The sequence below is a fragment of the Mustela lutreola genome, chromosome 3 (assembly GCF_030435805.1).
Source record: "Mustela lutreola isolate mMusLut2 chromosome 3, mMusLut2.pri, whole genome shotgun sequence".
NCBI classification, from domain to species: Eukaryota; Metazoa; Chordata; class Mammalia; order Carnivora; family Mustelidae; genus Mustela; species Mustela lutreola.
In genome coordinates this window covers 65,577,496-65,603,086 of record NC_081292.1, presented here as the reverse complement: position 1 = coordinate 65,603,086, position 25,591 = coordinate 65,577,496, and the positions used below count along the sequence as shown (strand labels likewise).

The following is a 25,591-nucleotide window of genomic DNA, read 5'->3' as shown; positions in this document are numbered from 1 at the left end:
ATTTACACACGTGCCAATTAGCTCTTCCAGGTTAGCTAAGAAGATAGGAAGGATAAAGATCTGAAACAGCGATCGAGGGCCAGAAAGGAAGGTCATGTGAGGAGAGTGCCATGTCCAGCCTCTGAGAGCAGCTCTGTGATTAAACAGCTCCAAGCTGTCTTCTCATGAACAGGCATACACTGCTGCCAGAGCTAGAACTACTGTTATAGAGCCATTGCTCTAGTGGCTACTTATGCCCAGCTTGTCGTGAGCCACTATTTCTATCACTACTCTCTCTGCCTACTTTATGCTCCTGCTCCTGCCTAGAAGTCCAAGTGCTAATGCTCTCTACAAGCCTAAAACTCAAACCAAACCAAATTCCACAGATTCAGGTTTCTTAAGATAGCTACTCTCCTTCCTGCTGCATGGAGATCTTGTGCATGCCCACCTACTATGATGCTGGCCACCCTGTAAATTAGTTGCCTTTTGGACAAGCACTTCCTTTATGAGTTATAATGGTGAGAGGGTATGATCCAGCTTCATAGAGGTCCTAAGAGTGTGGAATGAGCTCAAGATACACCACTGGGAACTCTTCCTCCTTCCCTTTACAGAGGCAGAAAGTGAAACCTAAATAGTTAGATGATCACTGCAAGAAGGATTCCATTCAAAGCCTACCCTGAAGCACATCGTCTCCTCATAATAAGAAACTATCTCTTTGTCTCAGTCCTTTTGACCTATTCCAAATGTTTGGGTTAAGCCCACAAGGGCTGAATTAACAGACACATCAGGTTTATGGAATGTGTAAACATATTGCCAATGTATGTTTTATTTAGAATTATTTAGGCGTAAAAATTAAGGATGGTTATGATTTCTGGATTGGTATGTAAGGACATTAGAGGGTCACTGCTTTATCTTAACATCAGATACAAAACTGAACAAACTGAAAAATCAACACCTTTTTTTGGATCTTTAAGAGGATTAAGGTCGTGGGGCAAACTTTCCACCAAAATTGGACAGACAGAGAATTACAATATACTGGAGTAGAAACCTCCCCAGGAACCAGTAATAGGGTCAGAAAATCTGAGTGTATTGGTAAATTGCTGGAGGCTAGGCCTGTTCAAATCTGGGAATTAAGGGCTTTAGGGGAAACCAGTCATAGGTGACTGCCACACTTTTCTGACCCTACCGTTAGGAGCTTGACTGGTGCTCACAAGAAATATCACAGTAAATTCCCTTCATGTCTCTGGCAGGGAGAGGGGAAAGGCATTTGGACACATGCCAGAACACTCTACTCTTCTTAACATGGTCTATCTTCTGGAAAAACTCAACTGAATATCTTCTGAAAAAACCAGAGCCTAACCTGCTGGGATTTTCTCTGAGCCTATTTTACCTAAGGAGGAAAATACCCAACTTCAGTCTTTGTGGAGTTAAACAAACAAACAAACAAACAAACAAAGTTGTGATGTTCACAGTCCAGAGGCATAGGCACACTAAAAGACTGAGACCTAACCATTGCACTATAGAATGCTTCCCTTTCACTAGAACTACAACTACATTACCAAAGGCCTACTTACTGTTGTTCATTTTCCCTAGCACATCACATCCAGTAATCAAGAGAAAATTACAAGGCATATTAAAAGGCAATAAACACAGTTTGAAGAGAAAGAGCAAGCACCAGAACTGGACATGACAGGGATGTTGGAATTTTCAGACAGGGAATTTAAAGCAATGAGGATTGGACATCAGGAGATGACAACAGAGTAGGAAGTTCCTAAACTAATCCTTCAACCTCTGGATACAGCTCGGAAACACCAACATCAGAGTAAATAATCCAGAAAATGACCTGAAGATTAGCACAAGACTCCCCACAGCTAAATGTAGAGACAAGCCCACATTCAAGACAATAGGAAGGAAAGAGACATAGTAGGGAGTCAAATGGACCTGTGAGACTGTCTGCAAGAGGGAGGGATGTTGTGGGCTCAGGGAGGGGAGAGGAACAGACCCCACACCAGGCATCCCAGGCATGGGAGATCCTGACTGAGAAAACAAATCAGCATAATATTTGGCTTTGAAAACCAGAATGGGCAAAGAATCAGTTCCACTTGGGACTTTAAAATCAGCAGCTTGGTTCTAGGAGAGCCAGAGATAGCACAACAAATACCGCTCCTGCGATACAGCACAGAAGTAGCAGTTTGAAAAATGCCTAGAGTACACAGGAAGATTGGCTGATTGATTTCTTAATCTCAGAGCATGTGCTGGAGGCAAGGATTTTGGGGAGACTTCACCAAATACAAAACAGCTGGCAAGTATCATTTTGCTCCCCTGCACCCCAGCGTAAATAAGGGGACACCTGAGGGAACTAGCACAGCATTAATACTCTAGAACTAGCTTGCAAACAGTATGCCTTGTCCACACACAGTTCTGTGAAGCCATACCTTCCATCCCAACCTGACACCCCAGGAGTTTTCCCAAGCAGCTGCAGGTCCTGTCCTGCAGCAGGCCAGCTCTAACCTTGATAGAAACATGTATCCTGCCCTTACATTCTGCAGACCTGCTCCCACCAATACACTCTTGGCTGGAGACCATCAAAAGCAGTATTACAAGCCTAGCAGTGTGCAAGCAGCCCAACAGCAGCCAGCACCACTCTAAAGTGATTCCTCCCCTAGGAAGAGAAGATAACCACACACACCAGTTCCACTGTGGACCCAGCAATGAGCTAGGGTCAGACATCTGGTATGACTGCAGGCCCCATCCACCAATGAAAACTTCTCGGGGAAAACACAGGAAAATCACCCCGCACTTTGGTGTTACCGCATCTTTAGAAATGTCTGGTCTGACAACATGATTTTAAGGAGCTTCCACACTAACCCACTAAAAACTCAAAACCTGTACATAAATGTATCTGTGTCCTTATGGAAGCAGTGGGGCTGCCAAGGGGGTAGAAGTGACTGCAGTGGTCTGATATTGACACTTTACAGGCTTGTAAGAGGTGTTCTCATCTTGCTTCTTTGAAGGCCCCTTCCCATTTATGGTGGTCCTTCACACTTCTGTTTTACTTGAATGATTTCCCCAAACCAAAGGGTTTAAAACAACATTGATAATCTGATATGGTTTCTGTGGGCCAGCCATCCAGGTGCAACTGGATGGGACAAGGAGAAAAGAAATGTCAATGATTTCAAGAAGTTTAAACCTACCAAGTATTAGAACACCATCTCTTCTACACTAATTCATTCTCGTATTAATCCTCAGTCTCCCAAAGCAGACAGAAGGCATCTGGCCCAAGAGGGGTTCTGGGCAGTGTCCCTTCCAAAGGCCATCTCCCCTTCAGCCAAGAAGTCCAATGGCCAGGTCCCAGACTTTCAACTCATCTAATTTCTGTGCTTTCTCTAGGGACACCAGGGAACTTCTGGGCTCTTTTTCTGCCTTCTAGGAGGCTCTATGGGGCTGGGTCTAGTGCTCTCAGCTGACTTGTACCACACTGCCAGTTGTTTCCTCCTGCATTTGCCAAATATCAGCACGGGAGGATCAAGTGAGGGGATGTCCTCTCAGAGAGATACATGGTGAACAGATAGAGGTCATCTTTCTTACATTGTTCACCCTAATCTCTCAGTAGTTTCTACCATCTCTTGATTTCCCTGGAATTTCAACCCCAGGAGAGGGGGGGTGGGTCAGAAGCCAAAAATTCGGCATCACGCTTCTGTTTTACTTATATCCCCAAACCAAAGGGAACAACATTGATAATCTGATATGGTTTCTGTGAGCCAGCCATTCAGGTGCAACTAGCCAGGTACCTGTGGCTCGGGATCTCTCACAAGGCTGCAGTCAAGATGTCATCTGGCTCTTCAGTCATCTCAGGGCTTGTCAGGGGAAAATCTTCTTTTGAGCTCACTCAGGTGGCTGTTAGCAGCCAGAGGTCCTTTATTGCTATAAGCAGGAAATATTCATTCCTTGCCACATGGGCCTCCCCATAATTTAGCCCACAACAAGCAGCAGGTTTCCCTAGGAACAGAAGAGAGAGGGAGGGAGGGAGAGCAAGCTCAAGAGGAGACTGGTCTCTTTGTCAACTAACCTCAGAAGTGACATCCTATCACTTTTCCCCATTCTGTCCTTTAGAAGTGAGTCAGTCGTTCCTAACTGCATTCAAGAGGTAGAGTATGCAACACAAAACTATGTGTACCAAAGATGGGAATCATTGGAGACCCTTAAAGGCTGCCCTCCATACTTTGGTGGGACTTTACCTTCGCTAGCCACCACGAGAATCTTTGCATCCTTACTAGAACGTGAACTAGGAGAATATTTTATCAAGCCCTTCTGGGATCCTGCAAGCAGCTTGCCTAGAAGTTCCTTGCACAAGGGTGCCTGTGTGGCTCCGTCAGTTCAGCGTCTGACTCTTGATTTTGGTTCAGGTCATAATCCCATGATCTGTGAAATCCAGCCCAACATCCGCTTCTGCACTTGAGTGGAAAGGCTGTCTAGGTAACTCTCTCCCTCCGCCCCTCTCCCGCTTGTCTGTGTGTGCCCTCTCCCTTTTTGTCTAGTAGTAGGAGTAGGAGGAGTAGTAGGAGTAGAAGCTTTTTGCACAGCAGTTGATAATGAGACAACCCTGCTTTGGAATGGGAGCTCTGAAATTCACTAGCTGTGTGATCTTGGGGCAAATTGTTTCCCCTCTCTGAACCTCAGTCATATATGACACACTGGGTTATTGGGACAATTAAGTGAACAGTAAAAGACACTTCAAACCCTTCATTCTATTCATTCTATTAAGGCATAGAATCCCTTAATAAAATCAATTCTCAGTAGCAGTAGTATCAGCAATTTGATATTTTTATTTTTTGTATGCTTCACATTGAAAAATACTCTCTCACATGCTATAGGGAATATGTAGCATTAGTACAATAATGGGGTGGATCTCCAGTAAAAGGAGCAATGGGTATGGCTTAAGGGGTAAGCACAGGAGCTTCTGGGCTCTGGTTGTGAGTGTTGGTGGCTGCTGGGAAAGGGAATCAGACCTGCAGGGGACCCAAGAACTTGGGAGTCTGGCCAGTGCACCCTTGCTCCCTTCTTGGGCTCCTGGGGATTCAGGGGAGCCTTTGGCCCTTGTGGGCTGTGCCCAGAAGAGCAGGAGCAGGAGCAGGAGGCCCCCCCAGAGACAGGCTAAACCCTGGGCCCAGAGTTGGCCAGCTTCTGCCTGAGGCAGTGCTTTTGTGCCTGGAGCCTTTGGAACTCCCTCTCTGGCCACAGAACAGCTTTCTGGCTCTCCTTACTTCTGTTGTCCACAGGAGGTGCTCACGGTCATGCAAAGAGGAGATTTTTCCGCCCCTGGCGGTGCAGGTCCTGGGCCATGGACCTGTAGAGGCCTAAGTCCCAGTGGGCAGCAGCCGCCTTCTTGTGCACCTTGGCAAGTTCCTTATTCACTTGCAGGCAGCGTGCCTTCACCTCCATCACCTTCCTCTCCAGGTGTTTGATGTGCTTTTCCCATAGCTTAGGCTCTGCCTCCAGCTTCAGGTGCAACTTCTGAATCTCACTGTTCAGGAGGAGGGTGTTTGGCAGGTGAAAAGATCTCTGCTCAGCCTGGTGGTTTGTTTTGTTCCTTGAGAGCTCTTCATTCCTCTGACTTGCCTTCTTCTGGGCCCTGGAAGGCTTTCCTTTGTTCACGAGGCTCCCGCCTGAGGGCACATCCTCAGTGGAGGAGGAGCCAGTCTCCACCTGCCTCCTTGAGCCACCACGTTCTAGATGATCTCTAAGCAGCTCCAGCAGATGCATCAACTTCAGTAGGATCTGGCTGAGGGTGTGGTGTTGGCTCTGGCCCTCACCGGTGGCCTGCACCCACACTCCTCCATCAGGAAGCTTGGGCCCGCCTGCTTCCCCTGCCTCTTCCTGCACTCTCTGTCCACAGCTGCCAGTGTCCTGGACTGGTGGGTCTGCACTTCCCTGCAGATCAGGGCTGTCCTTGAAGCCTTGAAGCCTTCTGGTATTTTCCTCACACGGGGTTCTCTCCATCTTCCTGGACTGCTCCAGAGATGGAATTTTCATCAGTCAACTGGTGAGGGTTCTTCAACAGCCTTTCCCGAACTCCCTTCAGCAGGTGCATAGTGTTTTCCACGGAAAAGTACCCGACATTTTGATTCAGGGCAGCCAGAGCAAGAATCTGTAATGGGAGAGTACTGGCCTTCTACTCAGATGATGCAATGTCTCCACAGGCTTGTGCATCCGGGTCAGTATTCACCATGTCTTTTCAAAGATACTTCATTCTGGGCACAATGCCCCTTTCTTCTTGTTAAGCTGAGTCCATACTTTACTGTAATGAACAACACCACTGCAGTAAACACCAGGAACTCCCAGCCAAGCCCAGACACTCGTGGCACATGTGGCAAACATTCATATATCACCAACCCAACAGCCCACAGCTGCTCCAGGACAGCCCACAGCGACTCCAGCACTATGTGCGGAGACATTTGGATGGCCACCAGCTGGATCCAAAAAGCCTTGTGGCTTTGTCTCTGATCACCAGGGTCTTCTGGGCCACTAGTAACTGCTTGGAACCCCTATGAGGGTTCCGTCTCCAACGCAAACCAGTGCCTGGCAACAGGAGCTGTGGTAGTTGGGGTGGAGGAGGTGCACCTGGGTCTCCAACGCAAATCAGTGCGTGGCAACAGGAGCTGACAGTAGTTGGGGTGTGGGGGGGGGGTGAATCCCTCTATTGTATACCTGAAACAAATACAACACTAGATATCAATTTATTGGAATTAAAATTTTAAAAATTAAAAAAATAAAAAAACTAAATATCAAAAGGAGAAAGATAACAAATATCCAAACACTTAGAAGGAAACATTCTACATTATCAAAGATTAAAGATAATATCTCAATGTGCTGAACTGAAGGAAAATGAAAATACAACATATTAAAATTTGTGGGACACAGCTAAATCAATGGATAGCCAAATTTATAGCACTCAATGCATATGTTAGAAAGGGGGAGGGGCATCATTCATAAGGAGGGGTGGCTCAGTCAGTTAGTCCAATTCTTGATTTTGACTCAGGTCATGATCATTCTCGGTGTTGTGAGACTGAACCTGCATTGTGCTGGTGCTGGGCATGGAGGCTGCTTAATAATCTCTCTCTCTTTCTCTCTGCGCCCCTTCCCTGTCTCTCTCTCCCCCCCATCTAAAAAAAAAAAAAAAAAAAAAAAAAAGAGTCTCAAAACAACAAGCTCTCAGCTTAAGAACCTAGAAAAAGAAGAGAAAATAAACTAAAGAATAAAACCAAAAGAATCCTTCTACCCAATTTCAAGATCTATAGCTACAGTAATCAAGAGTGTGGGGTGTTGGTGAAGGGATAGACAAATGGAACAGAATAAAGATAGAGAAGTGGAAGAGGATCAAGGACCCAAAAAGAGACCGACACCAATATGTGCAATGGGGTTTTGACAAAGGTAAAAAGCAGTTCAGTGGAGGCGTGACAGCGTTTTGAATAAATGGTGCTAGAACAAGTGGACTTGCATAGCCAAAGAAGAAGAAGGAGAAGAAGAGGGAGGGGGAGAGATGAGGAGGTGGTGGAGGATGAGGACCACAATCTAAGTCGCATACCCTATACAAAACTTAGCTCAGGGTGCCTGGATGACTCAGCCGGTGAGGCAGCCAGCTCTTGATTTCAGCTCTTGTCATGCTCCCAGGGTCCTGGGACAAAGTCAGGCTCTAAGCTTACTGGCGAGTCTGCTTAAGGATGCTCTTTGCCCTTTTCCCTCCACCCCATCCCCAGCTCATGCGCATGCTCATTCTCTCAAAAAAAAAAAAAAAAAGAAATTTTAAAAATTAACTCATAATTATTTACTGCCTTACATCTAAAGTGATAAATCTTACAAGGAAAAAATGGGAGAAAATTTCCAGAATGTAAAGCTAGGTAAAGAATCCTCCATTTGGACATCAAACCATTTTCCATAAGGGAAAAGTTGATTACTTGGACATTATCCAACAATCCGGATTGTAAATCTGTACTGTGTGAAAGACCCTATTAAGAAGACACAAAAGACAAGCTACAAACTGGGAGAAAATATGTGTAAACCACATACCTGATAAAGGACTCCTGTCTGAAGTATAAAAACTCAAAATTTGACCCCCAAATAAGAAAGCAAGCAATCCAGTCAGGAAAAGGAAAAAAAAAAAAGGGCAAAAGACTTAATTACTTTACCAAAGAGTATACAGATGGAAATCACATAGGAAGTTGCCATTGGGGCAATTCAAATTAAAACTACAATGAGCTCTCACTGCACACCTAATACAATGATTCAAACCAAATGCGCCAGAGAGGGAGAGAGAGACCCCACTACCAAATGCAAGGCAGGATGTGGAATGACAGGATCAATCCTGCATCGCTGTTGGGAATAGAAGATAATAGAGCTAAATCTTGAAAACAGTTAACAGTTTCTTTTCCTTTTCAAAGCCTTGAGTTAAATTCGAGTTGACATGAAATGTAATACCAATTTCGGGTGCACACTAGAGTGACTCAACACTTCCACACAGATTCTTTGAAAACTAGACTTGCTACCACCATATGACCCAGTCATGGCACTATGGCATTTATCTTAGAGGAATCAAAACTTACGTTTGTTCAAAAGCCTGTACATGAACGTATCTGTGTCCTTATGAAAGCAGTGGGGCTGCCAAGGGGGTGGAAGGGACTGGAGTGGTTGGATATTGACACTTGACAGGCCTGTAAGTGATAAACTCCTCTTGCATCTTTGAAGGCCCCTTCCCACTAATGGTGGTCCTGCGGACGAGGAGAAAAGGAATGTCAATGATTTCAACAACTTTAAACCTGCCAAGCATTAGAACACCATCTCTTCTATGCTAGTTCATTCTCCTATTAATCCTCAGTATCCCAAAGCAGACAGGAGGCATCTGGTCCAAGAGGGGTTGTGGGCAGCATCCCTTCCACAGGCCATCTCCCCTCTAGCCCAGAAGTCCAATGACCAGGTCCTAGGCTTTCAACTCATCTAATTTCTGTGCCTTCTCTAGGAACACCAGGGAACTTCTGGCTCTTTCTCTGCCTTCTAGGAGGCTCTACGGGGCTGGGTCTAGTGCTCTCAGCCGACTTGTACCACACTGCCAGTTGTCTCCTCCTGCATTTGCCAAATATCGGCATGGGAGGATCAAGTGAGTGGATTCCTCTCAGAGAGATACATGGTGAACAGAACAGAGGTCCTCTTTCTTACATAGTTCACCCTAATCTCTCAGGAGTTTCTACCATCTCTTGATTTCCCTGGAATTTCAACCCCAGCAGAGAAGCCAAAAATGTGATTTTAGGGTCCTGGGACTAAGTCCATGTCAGGCTCTGCACTTCAACAGGAAGAGTCTGCTTCTCTCCTTCTCCCTTTGCCCCTCCTGCTGCTCTCTCCCTCTCTCAAAATAATTAAATAAATCTTTTAAAAATAAACAAAAATACCCTTCAGGATTTTAATTTTACAAAATCTTTTCTGTTGTTTACCAACTTAACAAGGAAAGTCATAAGACTGTAAATGATATCATCATTGTACACGACTAACCTTGCAAAAGCTTGCACTTGAAGGCAGGCATATATATTAATCCGTATAAGATCAATTGTAATTTTTAAAAAAGTTCTAATTCTCAAATGGATGCCTTTAATAACTGGACCTAGATGGATGTATTATTTGACTCCATGGGCAAAATCCTTTCATGATGTATATCAAATCATCATGTTGTTCAATTAAAATATATTACAATGTTATTTGTCAACTAGTCCTCAATAAAGCTGGATAAAAACAATTGTATCTTAACAACTTGAAGCACATTATAATTTTTTAATGAGTGCTATACAAGTAAAATTAACAGCCTTTTCTACATCTTCCTGAAACCTATTTCTGTGAGTCCCAATCTTGCTGCAAAATACAAAGAACTTAGAATAGCACAGTAAAATAAAATAGACAATTCATTTTCATATGTGGTAGAAAGCATCTTTTTTTTTTTTAAGCTCATTAAGGCGGGGATTAAAAACTATCTTTTTTTGAAAATTTTATTATTTCTTTATTTATTTTAAAGAGAGAGAGCATGTGTGAGATTGGGAAAGGGCAGAGTGAGAGAGAAGGAATGAGAGAGAGAAACTCAAGCTGACACCAATTTGTTGCAGAGCCTGATATGGGGCTCAATCTCACAAACCTGAGTTCATAACCTGATTCAAAACCAAGAGTTAGACACTTAACCAACTGCACCACCCAGGCAATCCATAACTATCTTTTGACTTTAACCCTAACCTGTTCCCTTTCAGCAAGACACATGGGTAGTTCTATGCTTTCTCAGCATCACTGTATGTTTGCACTAATGTCTCCTGCTAGGGCATTCTGATACTATAATCCAAGAGGTTGAACTCCCATGCCATCAACATAGCTGCCAACTCAGAGAACTTGCTCTTGACATCTTGTGTACGTTGACTTAGGAAATTCCATTTCAAGAGATGAAGAATGATGTTCCCTTAATCTTGCCTCAGAAATCAGTGTTTGAGTTTCTCATTCTCATGTTACCAAAAATCTTTGGTTACATTGTCCTCATTTCTGAACCTATAAGAAACACTCACGCAAACCCTGCATCCTCAACCCATCTGTTTTACCTTTAGATTTCATGAAGGCTTTTAGTACCTTTTCACTGAAAATATTGTATCCTAGATATGGTTAGGAGGAAGTATATAAAGGCTCAGGAAATTTGCTAATTAATTTCAGCTTTATTATTTTGCTTAAACAATCTGTAAAATGTTTCACCAGGAGTTCAAGGAAACATCCTATAAATTAAGTACCTCCTGAGGAGAAAATTATATTCCCTACTTTAAAACAAATAACATACATCAGTAACACTGCTACATTAAATTACTTAAACTAATGATAACTAAGATATACCAGGAACTTGCTTGGGTTTCATTCATTCACTTGTTCATTCATTTATTCACTTATTCAACAAATACCTCTTGAGTGTCTATTACACGGAAGGTCCAGTCTCGGGGGAAATAGCACAGAATAAATAGCAAGACCAGTATTCTCATGGACTTTATAGTCTAATCCATCAAAGGTGGCAACAAATAAATAAATAATAAAGAAAATATTAGCAAGAATTTTCTAGATACCGATATAAAATTGCCGGGAAGCTATACCAGATGGGGCAGTCAAGGAAAATATTTCCAAGGACGGGGAGGAATTTACTGGGAAACAGCACTGGGAAACATGGAAGACATTTTCGCCTTTCCTATAGAGCCTGAGGCATGTGGGTTAGCAACAGAAGAAATTTTTTTTCCTCCAACACTAGGAAGGTAGTGTTATTGAATGATAGTCACATTTCAGTCAGGTTTTACAAGAAGGTAATGAGAAGAATCAGAAAACAGGCTAAGAGTATGTGAATTTTACTGAGGAGATCCTGAGTTCCCAGGAGGACAGAGGAAAAGGTTGAAACTGTGAGACTGATAATTTATTTTTTCTTAAAAAATATTTTCCAAGGTTAATAAATTATTTCTAAAGTAGTACCTGTTTATCACCCTACCTGTGTTTCCTTTTGCAATACATCAGAAGATTATCAAAAAGAAAAAACACCCGTTCTTGAATATTTCCAGAAGAAATTTTCAGCAAGATGCCACACATTAGCATCTCAGTGCAGGTGTCGATGATATTGGATCCCTAGGTTAAAAAAAAAAAAAAAAAAGTAAAAGAGAGAGAGAGAGACAATGTCTGATTACTTAACAGAAACTTCTGTGTAATTCTTTTTCTCATTAAAAGTCTGTTTTTATATCAAGATACAATATATGGACAAGATAAAAATTGAAACACCATAAATAAACACTGGATGGAGTTCTCTTTTCCTCTCAGACTCCTCCTCATCAGTCTCAGCAGATACAACTGTGGCTAGGAGACTCTGGGTCTTTTTTTAGCTTTCTTACACATGTAGGCATATATAAGCATGGATGATACATGTTACCTATGCTCTTTTACAAAGAGATGATTTCAAACTGATGTGTAAAATTCATGTGTCTAGCACTCCTCTCCCCCTCCTCTCTTTCCCTGGTATGGGAAAAGAGTTCCATGGATATATCACAAAGTACATTAAATTCTCTAAATTTTTAACAGGTCTCAACCTATTTATCCACTCCTTGGATGGATAGAAGAAAAAAGAAGAAACAAAAGAAAAAAATAAGCTATTTAAAGAGAGCAACCTTCCATAGAGCTTTAACCCAAGTTAAAATTTAGCATAGGCACACTTGTTCCTTAAAGAAGCCTTCACTGAGTATATACTAAGGTCAGATGACTAGTGACAAAACTAAGTCTTAACACAAAAACTAACCACTGAGAGGAGCCACAGATGGAAAGAGCCTGAATCATGAACAGAGGAAAGCTGCCCAATGAAGCAGAGCACAACCATTGGATTATTGTGTGAGCTGATCAAAAGTTTCTCCTTTGAGCCATTATAAAAGTGGCAGTGCATTTGTTTCTACAACTTAAACTATCACAAGTAATGCACTAAGTTGGACAAAACAAGAAGCAAAGAAAAAAAAATTTTTAGTAGATAGCTGATAACATGCTCTCTTTTCAATATTCTGGTCTCTTTAAATCTAGGGATAAATTTCTAATTCTTTTTCAACTCAATGCTTTTGTTTTTGTTTTTGATATTTAAAAATCAGACAACTAATTGTAAATTTCATATTTCCACAGTAATCACTGATACAGTTTCCCTGATTATAAAAATTTAAATTAAAGTGATAACTCATACATGTCAGTAAGAAATTTCCCAAATGGGAAGTGAAGAGAATGTGATTGTGCTGAGTATCTGCATTACAAACACATTTTATTTATTTTTTTACTTTTTACTAACTTTATTATTTTAAAGATTTTATTTATTTGTCAGAGAGAGAGAGAGAGACAGAGAGAGCACAAACAGGGGGAGCAACAGGCAGAGGGAGAAGCAGGCTCAATCCCAGGACCCTGGGGTCATGACCTGAGCCAAAGGCAGGTGCTTAATTGAGTGAGACACCCAGGCAACCCTACACCCATATTTTATTTTTTGTTTTTATATTTAACTTAAATTTAAAAAATAATTTTAATTCCAGGAGAGTTAACATATAGTGTCATACTAGTTTCAAGTGTATAATATAGTGACTCAGCAAGTCCATGCCTTATTCAGTGCTCATCATGAGAAGTGTATTCTTAATCCCCCTCACCCTTCCCCCGACTCACCTTTCCTCTGGGGACCATCCATTACAAAATATTTTAGATTTAAGACATTTCCCTTTTTTCATCTTTCATCATAAAGGTGGACATATAACTAGAGATCTATCAAAAATTTATACAATTACATATCCTTCCTCATGTGATAGTGAAGTAAAAACTGTCATCAAATTCAAATATAAATCCCAATTTCAGTGGCAATGACTCTTACTTAAGTACTATCCCTACCTCAGAAAAAAATTACAATAGAATACTATTAAAAATGGAAATAAGGAAACATCACATTGATTCTTGCACAACGACCTATACAATGTTATGGAAGTGGTTTTATTGATAACAATTTTACTAAACATACAAAATACTTCACCTTCGGTTATTTCTCATGGTAGCCCAAAAAAGTAAAACAAAGAAGCTAAGTTGTTATCTAATTAAATGGGACCTACAAGAGAGGAGCAAGATGGGGGAGGTGTATGGAGATAGTTATTATTACGAAAATGGAGGAATGAAGCCAAGAGGGATGAAAGAAGCTCTCTCTACTCCCTCACGAGTGGCCCACAGAGATTAGGAATGGTATGATGCTGAAATTGCCAGAAAACTGCAAGAAGAAGAAATTTTGGCTACCCAGGTGGACATGAGAGCAGTTCAAGTATCCCAGGATGAGGAAATAGCTAGACTTCTCATGGCTGAAGAAAAGAAAGCTTATAAGAAGGCCAAGGAGCGGGAGAAATCATCTTTGGACAAAAGGAAGCACAACCCTGATTAGAAGCCAAAAACAACTAAATCGGCACACTCAAAGTCAAAAGAGAGTGATGACCCTCACCGTTCTAAGAATGACAGGCCAGCACGGCCACCACCACCTATCATGACAGATGCTGAAGATTTGGATTACACTCATTTTACAAACCAGCATAATTCCACGCGTCATTTCTCAAAATCAGAATCCACTCATAAAGGTTTCCATCATAAGCAGTAAAACCCTAGGAATGTGCCTTGAGAACGGACTCACTGTAGCAAACATTACTGGATGATACAGAATGCATTCCACACTCATTTTTTTCCTCCTGTATTTGTATTCCTGAGATTTATCTTCAAGTGTTCTGACCATAAATAATTTTAATTCATTTAAAAAAATATATCATCAGGAGTTCAGCTAGATAGTTATCAAACCATTCTGAATACCTACAAACTCAACAGGAGATCAAAGAGAAGAAGACCAGTAATTCTAAGAAGAGAAAATAGACCACTTTCCAGAAGGTAGAACGTGCAGAGAAGTGAATCCAAGGTGACATATGGGAAGACAAACTGGGGGGAAGGGCCAGCTTCCAGCGAGAGAGGGAGCAGCTGAGCACAAAAAGGAACTTTTAGAAGTCTACTCCACTGTGGGATGTCATTGTAGAGGCTAAGGGGGTAAGGGGTATCACTCTTCGGGATAGTATGGTCTCAGGACCCACGGAGTCAAAAAAAAGTCCAGGGGTGTCTGAGTGTGGCAAGCCTTCCAGGTATAGAGCAGGGAAGCTGGCTGCAGAGACAGAGCCAAGGGGGGAGAACTAAGCTCAGGATTACCTTAAACCATAATCCGAGGCATAGTTGGGCCACTACTCTCCCAGCAGGAACCCCACAAAGGGCAGATCAGGGGAGAAACGCCCTTCCTTCTCCAAGAGGAGCTCCACAGGAGCACAGTGCCAGAATCAGCTGGGTTTGGAGACTCCAAATGGGGCCATTCTCCAGAGATAGAAAAACTCAGTCACAGGATGAGTGAGCTTGGATTGCAGCCAGAGACCTGGGAGACAGAGGGATTAACTGCTTTTCTTTGAGGGTGCACTGAGCAGTAGGGCCCCCAAGCTCTCAGCTCCTCCAAGGCCAGATATTGAGAAGCCACCATCTTCATTTTGGTCCTCCAAAGTTATACAGAAAGTGTTCAGGGAACAAAAGTTCCTGAAAGCAAACACAAGCAGATTACTTAGCCTGGCCCCTGGCAAGGGTGGTTCAGTTCCACCTCAGGCAAAGACATTTGAGAATCACTGCAACAGACCCCTTCCCCAGTATATTAGCAAGAACATCTAGCCAAGAACAAGTTTCCTCTCAATGAGAACTGCAGAACTCCAGAGCTAGGGGAAAGCAACACATAGAATTCATTACTTTTTCCCATGATTCTTTAGTCTTTGAAAGTTAATTTTTTACATTTTTTTCTCATTCTATTTGTAAAAATTTCTCCTCCATCTTATTTTAACGTTTTTTTAAACTATTTTATCTTATCAATACCTTTTTAAATTCTTTTTAAATTTTCATTGTGATAGTCATATTCTATCCCTTCATTGTATTTAACTTTATTTTTTGTATACATACAGGTTTATTTTTTTTTTAAATTCTGGGACACAGATTCTTCTAATAGGCCAGAATATACCCTAAATCTAGCACATGTCTTTGTTCTAGTCTCCAGACTAATCACATTCTTTCCCCCTTTTTTTTTTCTCCTTTTTCAAAGAAATTATTGTTTCCTTTTTTAGAATATTTTTTAATTTTTTGCTTTACAGTCATATTCCATCCCTTCATCATGTTTACCCTTATTTTGTCTGTTCTATTCTCCAGTCTAAGATAATTTTTTTTCTTTTTTCCTTTTTTCCTCCTTTGTTTTCCTCCCAGTTTGGGGTCTCTTCTGACTTGGTTAATATATAATTTTCTGGAATCATTGCCACCCTTGTAGTATTTTGTTCAATCATTCATCTTTTTTATCTGTATAAAATGACAAGGTGGAAAAACTCACCACAAAAAAAAAAAAAAAAAGAACAAGAGGCAGTACGGATGCCTAGAGACCTAACCAATACAAACAACAGTAATATCTCAGAACTACAGTTCAGAATGATGACTATCAAGGTGCTAACTTGGCTTGAAAAAAGCATGAAAGACCCTAGAGAATCCCTTTCTGGAGAAATAAAATCCCTTTCTGGAGAAATTCAGGAATGAAAATCTAACTAAGTTGAAATCAAACAAGGTATTGATGAGGTGTAATAAAAAAAATGGAGGCTCTTACTTCTAGGATAAATGAGGCAGAAGAAAGAATTAGTGATTTAGAAGACCAAATGATGGAGAAAAAGAAGCTGAGAAAAAGACAAACTACTACTGAACCATGAGGGCAGAATTTGATAAATAAATGATACCATAAGATGAAATAATATTAGGATAATTGGGATCCCAGAAGAAGAAAGAAAGAGAGAGGTAGAAGGTATTTTGGAAAAAATTATAGCAGAGAATTTCCCCAATTGGGCAAAGGGAACAAGCATAAAAATCCAGGAGGCTTAGAGAACCCCCCTCAAAATCAATAAAAATGGGGGGGAGGTTATGGACATTGGGGAGGGTATGTGTATGGTGAGTGCTGTGAAGCGTGTAAACCTGGCAATTCACAGACCTGTACCCCTGGGGATAAAAATATATTTTATGTTTATAAAAAAATAAAAATAAATTTTAAAAAATTTAAAAATCAATAAAAATAGGTCCACACCCTATCATTGAATAGTAAAACTTACAATTCCTAGTGACAAAGAGAAAACCCTGAAAGCAGCCCAGGACAAGAGGTCTGTAACCTACAACAGTAAAAATATTAGATTGGAAGCAGACCTGTCTACAGAGATCAGGCAGGCCAAAAGTACTGGCATGATATAATCAGAGCACTGTAACGAGAAAAATATGCAACCAAGAATACTACATCCAGCTTGGCTGTCATTGAAAATAGGAGAGATAAAAAACTTCCAGGACAAAGACGAAAAGAATTTGCAAACACCAAACCAGCCCTATAGAAAATATTGAAAGTGGTCCTCTAATCAAAGACAAAGCCTAAAAGTAACAGACCAAAAAGGAACAAAGACAATATACAGTAACCGTCACCTTACAGGCACTAGAAGGGCACTAACTGTATAGCTTTCAATAGTAACTCTGAATGTAAGTAGGCTAAATGCCCCAGTCAAAAGACACAGAGTGTCAGATGGATTAAAAAAAGAAGAAGAAGAAAGAAAAGACCCATTGATATGCTGTCTGCAAGAAACTCATTTGAGACCTAAAGACTCCAGATTTAAAGTCAGGGGGTGGAAAGCAAGTTACCACGTTAATAAACATCAAAAGAAAGCTGGTGTAGCAATCCTTACATCAGATAATTTAAATTTTAAGCCAAAGACTATAGTAAGAGATGAGAAAGGAAACTATACCATGCTTACAAGCTTTGTCCAACAAGATCTAACAATTTTAAATATCTATGCCCCTAACATGGTATCAGCTAATTATATAAACCAATTAATAACAAAATCAAAGAAGCGCATCAATAATAATACTAATAATAATAGTAGGAAACTTTAACAACCCCCTCACTGAAATGGACAGATCCTCTAAGGAAGAAATCAAGAAGGAAATGAAGGCTTTAAATGACACATTGGACCAGATAGACATCTCAGATAAATTTAGAACATTCTATCCCAGAATAACAGATTACGCATATTCCTCTAGTGCACATGGAACATTCTCCAGAATAGATCACATTCTGGATCACAAATCAAGTCTCAACTGGTACCAAAAGATTGGGATCATTCCCCACATATTTTCAGGCTGCAATGCTTTGAAACTAGAACCCAACCATAAAAGGAAAGTTGTAAAAAACCCAAATACATAGAGGCTAAAGAGCATACTGCTAAAGAATGAATGGGTCAACCAGAAAATTAAAGAATTAAAAAAAATTCATGGAAAAAAAATGACAATGAAAACACAACTATTCTAAATTTTTGGAAACAACAAAGAGAGTCCTGATAGGAAAGTATATAGCAAGATAAACCTTCTCAAGAAAAAAAGAAAGGTCTCAAGTACACAACTTAACCTACACCTAAAGGAGCTGGAGAAAGAATAGCAAAGAAAGCCTAAACCCAGCAGGAGAAGAGAAATCATAAATATCAGAAGAGAAATCATAAAGACTCAGAGGAGAAATAAATGAAATAGAAACCAAAAAAAACAGCAGAACAAATCAACAAAACTGGGAGCTGGTTCTTTGAAAGAACTAATAAGATTGATAAACTCCTGGCCACACTTATCGAAAAGAAAAGAGAAAGAACCAAATAAATAAAAAACATGAATGAAAGAGGAGAGATCACAACCAACACCAAAGAAATACAAACAATTATAAATAACATATTATGAGCAACTACACACCAGCAAATTTGACAATCTGGAAGAAATGGATGCATTCCTAGAGACATATAAACTACCAAAATTAAACCAGGAAGAAACAGAAAACTTGAGCAGACCCATAACCAGTAAGGAGACTGAAACAGTCTTTAAAAAAAAAAAAAAAAATCTCCCAACAAACAAGAGCCCAGGGCCAGATGTCTTCCTGGGGAATTCTACCAAGCATTTAAAGGATTAACACCTATTCTCCTGAAACTGTTCCAAAAATTGGAAATGAAAGAAAAACTTTCAAACTCATTTTATGAGACCAGCATTCCCAAAACCAGACAGAGACCGTATCAAAAAGAATTATGACCAATATCCTTGATGAACATGGATGCAGATAATCTCGCCAAAATACTAGCCAATAGGATCTAATAGTACATTAAAAAGATTATTCACCACGATCAAGTGGGATTTATTCTTCGGCTGCAAGGTTGGTTCAACATCTGCAAATCAATCAATGTGATACAGTACATTAATAAAAGAAAGAACAAGAACCATATGATATTCTTAATAGATGCTCAAAAAGCATTTGACAAAGTACAGCATCCTCTCTTGATCAAAACTCTTCACAGTGTAGGGATAGAGGGTACATACCTCAAAGTCATCAAAGCCATCTGTAAAAAACTCACAGCAAATGTCCATTCTCACAGGGGAAAAACTAAGAACATTTTCCCTAAGGTCAAGAACACAGCAGGGATGTCCACTATCACCACTGCTATTCAACACAATACCAGAAGTATTAGCCTCAATAATCAGACAAGGAAAAGAAATTAAAGGCATCCAAATTGGCAATGAAGAAGTCAAACTCTCCCTCTTTGCAGATATGATACTTTATGTGGAAAACCCAAAAGACTCCACTCCAAAACTGCTAGAACTCATACAGGAATTCAGTAAAGTGTCAGGATATAAAATCAGTGCACAGAAATCAGCGGCATTTCTATACACCAACAACAGGACAGAAGAAAGAGAAATTAAACAGTCAATCCCATTTACAATTGCACCCAAAACCATAAGACACCTAGGAATAAACCTAACCAAAGAGGCAAGGAATCTGTACTCAGAAAACTATAATGTATTCATGAAAGACATTGAGGAAGACACAAAGAAATGGAAAAGTGTTTCATGCTCATAGATTGGAAAAACAAATATTGTGAATATGTCTATGCTACCCAAAGCAATCTATACATTTAATGCAATCTCTATCAAAATACCATCAATTTTTTTCAAAGAAATTGAATAAGTAATCTTAAAATTTATATGGAACCAGAAAAGACCCCAAATAGCCAGAAGAATGTTGAAAAGAAAACTAAAGTTGGCAGAATCACAATTCCGGACTTCAAGCTCTATTACAAACCTATAATCATCAAGACAGTATGGGATGGGCTCAAAAACAGACACATAGGTCAATGGAACAGAACAGAAATCCCAGAAATGGATCCTCAACTCTATGGTCAACTAATCTTTGATAAGGCAGGAAAGAATGTCCAATGGAAAAATGATGGTCTCTTCAACAAATGGTGTTGGGGAAATTGGACAGCTACATGCAGAGGAATGAAGCTGGACCATTTCTTTACACCACACACATAAATAGACTAAAAACGGATGGAATACCTCAATGTGAGACGGAAATCCATCAAAATCCTTGAGAAGAACACAGGCAGCAAAACCTCTTCAACCTCAGCTGCAACAACTTCTTCCTAGAAACATCATCAAAGGCAAGGCAAGCGAGGGCAAAAATGAACTCTTGGGATTTCATCAAGATCAAAAGCTTTTGCACAGCAAGGGAAACAGTCAACAAAACCAAAAGACAACTGGCAGAATGGGAGAAGATATCTGCAAATGACATATCTGATAAAGGACTAGTACCTATAATCTATAAAGAACTTACCAAACTCAACACCCAAAGAACAAATAATCCAATCAAGAAATGGGCAGAAGACATGAACAGACATTTCTGAAAAGAAGACATCCAAATGGCCACCAAACACATGAAAAAGTACTCAACATCACTCAGCATCAGGACATACAAATCAAAACCACAATAAGATACCACCCCATACCAATGAGAATGGCTAAAATTAACAAGTCAGGAAACAATAGATGTTGGAGAGGATGCGAAGAAAGGGGAACCCTCCTACACTGTCGGTGGGAATGCAAGCTGGTGCAGCCACTCTGGAAAATAGTATAGAGGTTCCTCAAAAAGTTGAAAATAGAGCTACCCTATGACCCAGCACTCTCACTACTGGGTATGTACCCTAACGATACAAGTGTAGTAATCTGAAGGGGTACATGCACCCAAATGTCTATAGCAGTAATGTCCACAATAGCCAAACTATGGAAAGATTTGCAAGATCCCTGAAGATCTCTTCTGAACCTTCTCCAGTTTGTGAGGGTCTCCCTCAATATGAAACATCTCTAGAAGTGAGCACTACTACTCAGATGCAAGTTGGCGAATAAATCATGTAGTGATATCAGTATTTCTCCAGACCCCTACAATATATATCTTGATTCTATAAGATTGTATTAACACATCTATGGCAATTCCATCTTCCAACTAATTCAAGGTGCTCCATTAGTCAACAACGCCTCTAGATCATTTTCCCTCTATTGTATGCTTAAATAGTTCGACTTTTGATTTAATCTAGATTGGTATCATAGCAAACCCTAAACCCCCTACTAATATACAAATACATTATATTTGGGGGCACCTGGTGGCTCAGTTAGCTAACTGTCTGTTTTCAGCTCAGGTCATGATCCCAAGGTCCTGGAATGGAGCCCTGTGTCAGGCTCCCTGCCTAGCAGGGAGTCTGCCTCTCCCTCTCCCTGTCCCTCCACTTGTGCTCTCTCTCTCTTTCAAATAAATAAAATTTTTAAAAAATATTAAAAACTAAATTATGTTTAAGTCATTACCATAAGTTCCCATTAGCTCCTAGCTCCTGATAAAAAATCTGAATATTAATTGACCTGTGAGGTAAAACACTTCTTTTCAAAAACAGCCCAAAGCATCTGTTTAATAATCTATTAATGAAATTTTGTCGGGTAATGACATCAAGCCCAACAATCTTTTTATGTTTTAAAGTATATCTCACAATATAAACATAACATCACTCATTATATTTTACTAAATCCTACTGAGACATTTCTATCACTGTAAAGATATTTCTTTCATATTTAACATCAAGCTTTAAGAATCAGTAGAGTAGGTACATTTACCATCTTGTACCAGAGTAGAATAGTAATAGTATTAGATAATAGTAATCTACTATTATCACAGGAAATGTCCATTAAATAATTCCCAGAGGATTGCTTACTCACTTAAAGGAATCTGAGTTGAACATACACATTTGTCTAAAAAACTCCTTCTAAATGAATGGCCTATAGCATTTCTCTTTATACCCTGTGTAAAGCCGTAAATGGTAAAGAAGAACCATTGTGTCTTTGATTTACCATGTTTGAATCTGTGCATTATTAATAGGACAATGGCAACTAGAAATCACTAAGAATCTTTTAACTACAGAGACGTACAATGTTAGAAATATTAAAAATTTGACCAAGTGTATATACAGTCTTCTGTATAGTCATGATATGCCTCTCACTTCAATTCCATCCCATGTACAAGTAGACACTTAATAAGCGTCTCTTTTTAAATAATGTTGTGGTTATTTTCTCCTTGCTTACATGATAAATCTACCTTTCTCTGTAGCTAAAACAAAAGAAAACAAAACAAAAACCTCACAACTTTATCTTTAAAGTAAATGAAATTTATGATATTTTGAAATTACATGCATTTTTTTTTTTCATTTACCTAGAAATCCCAGGAGAGTTTTCTGGGGTCAGAAATAAAGAAGTCAAGCTATAAAATTCACAGAAGAAATTGAAATAAAGTATGATTATGAACATCAGATTACTAGTTAAGGGTCAGGAGCGCTAAAGTCTATCAAAATGACAACGTCAGGCAAGTGATCTAGAATATAAAAAATGTGGAAGCAGTAAAACAAGCCAGGCAGATCATCGGAAGAGAACAAAGCCTCTAGGGCATGGTTCTCAAAGTTTAGTGTTTGGGAGACACACCTGATATGCTTCTTGAAATTCTCAGGTTCCCTGGTCCTACCTTTGGAGATTGAAACTGAGTAAAGCTGTGGTAGGTCCCAGGTCATTTCAGTAAATGCTGATGCATCTGGAACACTCTAAGTAAAATTACCTTGGAGGTTTTGGGTACCTGAATCCAGGTGCTCAAGTGCATCAGATGGCAACCCTGCTGACAGGGAGATAGAGGTGAGCACAGGTCTCTGCCTGAGGTAGTCCTGACTGCTTCCTAGTCCCAGGGCAGATAGGCACTGATCATGTTACCATGGTCGCAAATATACCCCATGGTCACCTATGGTATATTTCATCACCGGTGAGTATTCACTTACACCTAAATAATGTTACATAACCTAGTTAGTGTTTTATCTTCATTTTGAAAATTGATGCTAATTTTTAAATCTAGAAATATGTTCTTTGGCAATTCCATATTTAGTCATTGAACAATCATGTATGATAAACACTTTTCTCTATATGAATACTGAAGTCAGGATTTTAACATTTTATAACATGTCAAACAATGTGTTAAACATTTTTTCCTGGTATAAATCTCTAGCAGGTTGGTTTCTCTGTTTGTAAAGTTTTAGGAAGCAAGAGGGACAGAGGGAGATGGGAGGGAGGGAAACTGGAGGGAGGGAGTAAAGGAGGAAGGGAGGAAGGAAGGAAGGAAAGAAAGAAAGATGGAGGGAGGACAGGTGCAAGGAAGATAAAAGAAAGGGAAAGATGTTTGGTTAGACCAGTTTTGTACAGTTTTTCATGGGTCACCAAGTAGATGTTGAAGGCAGCAGATTATTTCACTATGGGAAAACAAACAAACAAACCTATAGAAATACTTTTACAAAGATGGAATTTCATGTGTTTGTGAAAAAAATATTGTCCGTGAAAATAAGCTATTTTAAAAGTACACTGATATATCATAGAGTCATAAACCAACATTTGAGAGGCAAGGTATAAAAGGATTATTTTTAAAAAGTAAGAGGGCTTGTATAAATCATTTATTTTGAACTATTCTAAAGGTATTACCCATAATGTAATATGTATATGTACATATTAAATACAGATTTTTAAAATTTTTTTTTATTTTTTATAAACATATATTTTTATCCCCAGGAGTACAGGTCTATGTATTATCAGGTTTACACACTTCACAGCACTCACCAAAGCACATACCCTCCCCAATGTCCATAACCCCACCCCCCTTCTCCCAACGCCCCTCCCCCCAGCAACCCTCAATTTGTTTTGTGAGATTAAGAGTCACTTATGGTTTGTCTCCCTCCCAATCCCATCTTGTTTCATTGATTCTTCTCCTACCCACTTAAGCCCCCATGTTGCATCACCACTTCCTCATAGCAGGGAGATCATATGATAGTTGCCTTTCTCTGCTTGACTTATTTCGCTAAGCATGATATGCTCTAGTTCCATCCATGTTCTTGCAAATGGCAAGATTTCATTTCTTTTGATGGCTGCATAGTATTCCATTGTGGATAAAGAAGATGTGGTATATATACACAATTAAATACAGATTTTTTAAAAAGATTTTACTTATTTATTTGACACACAGAGAGAGATCACAATCTGGCAGAGAGGCAAGCAGAGAGAGAGAGGGGAAGCAAGCTCCCTGCTGAGCAGAACCCCATGTGGGGCTGGATCCCAGGACCCTGAGACCATGACCTGAGCCGAAGACAGAGGCTTTAACCCACTGAGCCCCCCAGGTGCCCCAAAGCAAGTATTTTTAAATAATGTGTTTACCCATATGATTCAGAGTTATGCTGTCTCAACATTTCCTTAATAAATAAATAACCAAAATAATGGACTTTTTTCATCTAGATGATTTATCCTTTTTAACATGCATTTCCCTTTAAGAAGCAACATTGATCATGTGAAATCACACCTGTGATGAATTATATATAGAGAACTAAATACAGCAAAGACCCAGCAAGGAAGTTCCATGGATGGTTCTAATCCTGACCACTTTTATTAAATCAGGAAAGGAAGGCTGAGTGGCAGTTCAAGAGGAGAAGTAACCATCCACTAATAACTGCACCATAGGTGGGAATCTACTCATCCAGTGCCTCTCCTTCCAAAAGCTTCTCTTTCTAGTCCAGTCTGTGGAAACCTATGTTATCCCTCCTCCTTCACCTTGGTCCCAGCAGGTGCAAAGTCTTGGGACATGACCCCTGTTCCCGATACTAGTGGAAGAAATACATATGAAAGCATAGAATTGAATGCAGCATGATCACTGTAGTAGCAGAGTATCAACAAAATGAGAGCTGGCATGAATTAACACTATTAGAGATAGCTGTGTGTGTATGATTATTTGTTTATCATTAACTATATAGTTCATTTCATGTCGTGGTTTCAGATTTCAATGATGCTTTAGGGATTTTCTTTGTCACTTACAAAGTACACCATTTCAGTATCACCTTCTCATAGGGTGAAAAGATCAGTCTGAAATGGATGGAGCAAACCATGACTTCAGTCACTAAATCCAGGACCCAGAGGCAATCCATGTTGGCAACACTCCTCACCAATGGCTCCCCTTCTCACTGTGGGTGTCTCGTGGTCAAGATCCAGCCAGAAAATGGTGACAATTCTGAATCTAATTTGCTAAGAAGCTGAATAAATTTTGATTCTACAATTTGAGGTATAATCAGGTGTGAATTATATAGTCAGCATACATGAAAGACTAGCAAATTCAAAGTGCCATTACAGAACTTAATGTATTTAATTTAATTTGGAATATGATGAATTTCCATAGCTGGACACTAGTTAGGTGCCAAAGTATGCTTTCAGAAAATGACAACACCCAGAAAAGACAGTCAGGAGTGTGTGAATTTATTTTATGGCTCCTTTTCTAATTTCCAGTGTGTCTTCAAATACAATTTATGAAATGGTTTATGAAACACTGCAACAATAGAACAAAGCCCCACCTCTGAAAAAGATGCAATGAAAATAATATTGCTAAACCACGTCTGGATTATTTGAAAGGTTAAATCTTTTTATATTAAGTTCTCAATATGTTATGTAAGGGTTCATTACTGATTCTTTGCAGCTATGAAGAGGCAAAAAATCACTATAATAGGAAACTAGTCACTATCTGACCCCACTG

At 39.9% G+C, this 25,591-nt stretch overlaps 1 protein-coding gene and 1 pseudogene across 1 annotated transcript in view; one reads left to right on the top strand and one right to left on the bottom strand.

Moving 5' to 3' along the window:
* Positions 1 to 4,785: 4,785 nt before the first annotated feature.
* The window catches only part of LOC131827841 (phosphatidylinositol 3,4,5-trisphosphate-dependent Rac exchanger 2 protein-like), a 50,620-nt gene continuing 29,814 nt past the window's right edge, over positions 4,786 to 25,591 (bottom strand). The window contains exons 8-9 of the mRNA XM_059168848.1: positions 11,516 to 11,649; positions 4,786 to 6,687 (exon numbers count right to left, since the gene is read on the bottom strand). The gene's annotated coding sequence lies outside the window, so the exon portion shown is untranslated. The remainder of the gene's footprint in view (positions 6,688 to 11,515; positions 11,650 to 25,591) is intronic.
* LOC131827842 (coiled-coil domain-containing protein 50-like) lies at positions 13,649 to 14,308 on the top strand (annotated as a pseudogene).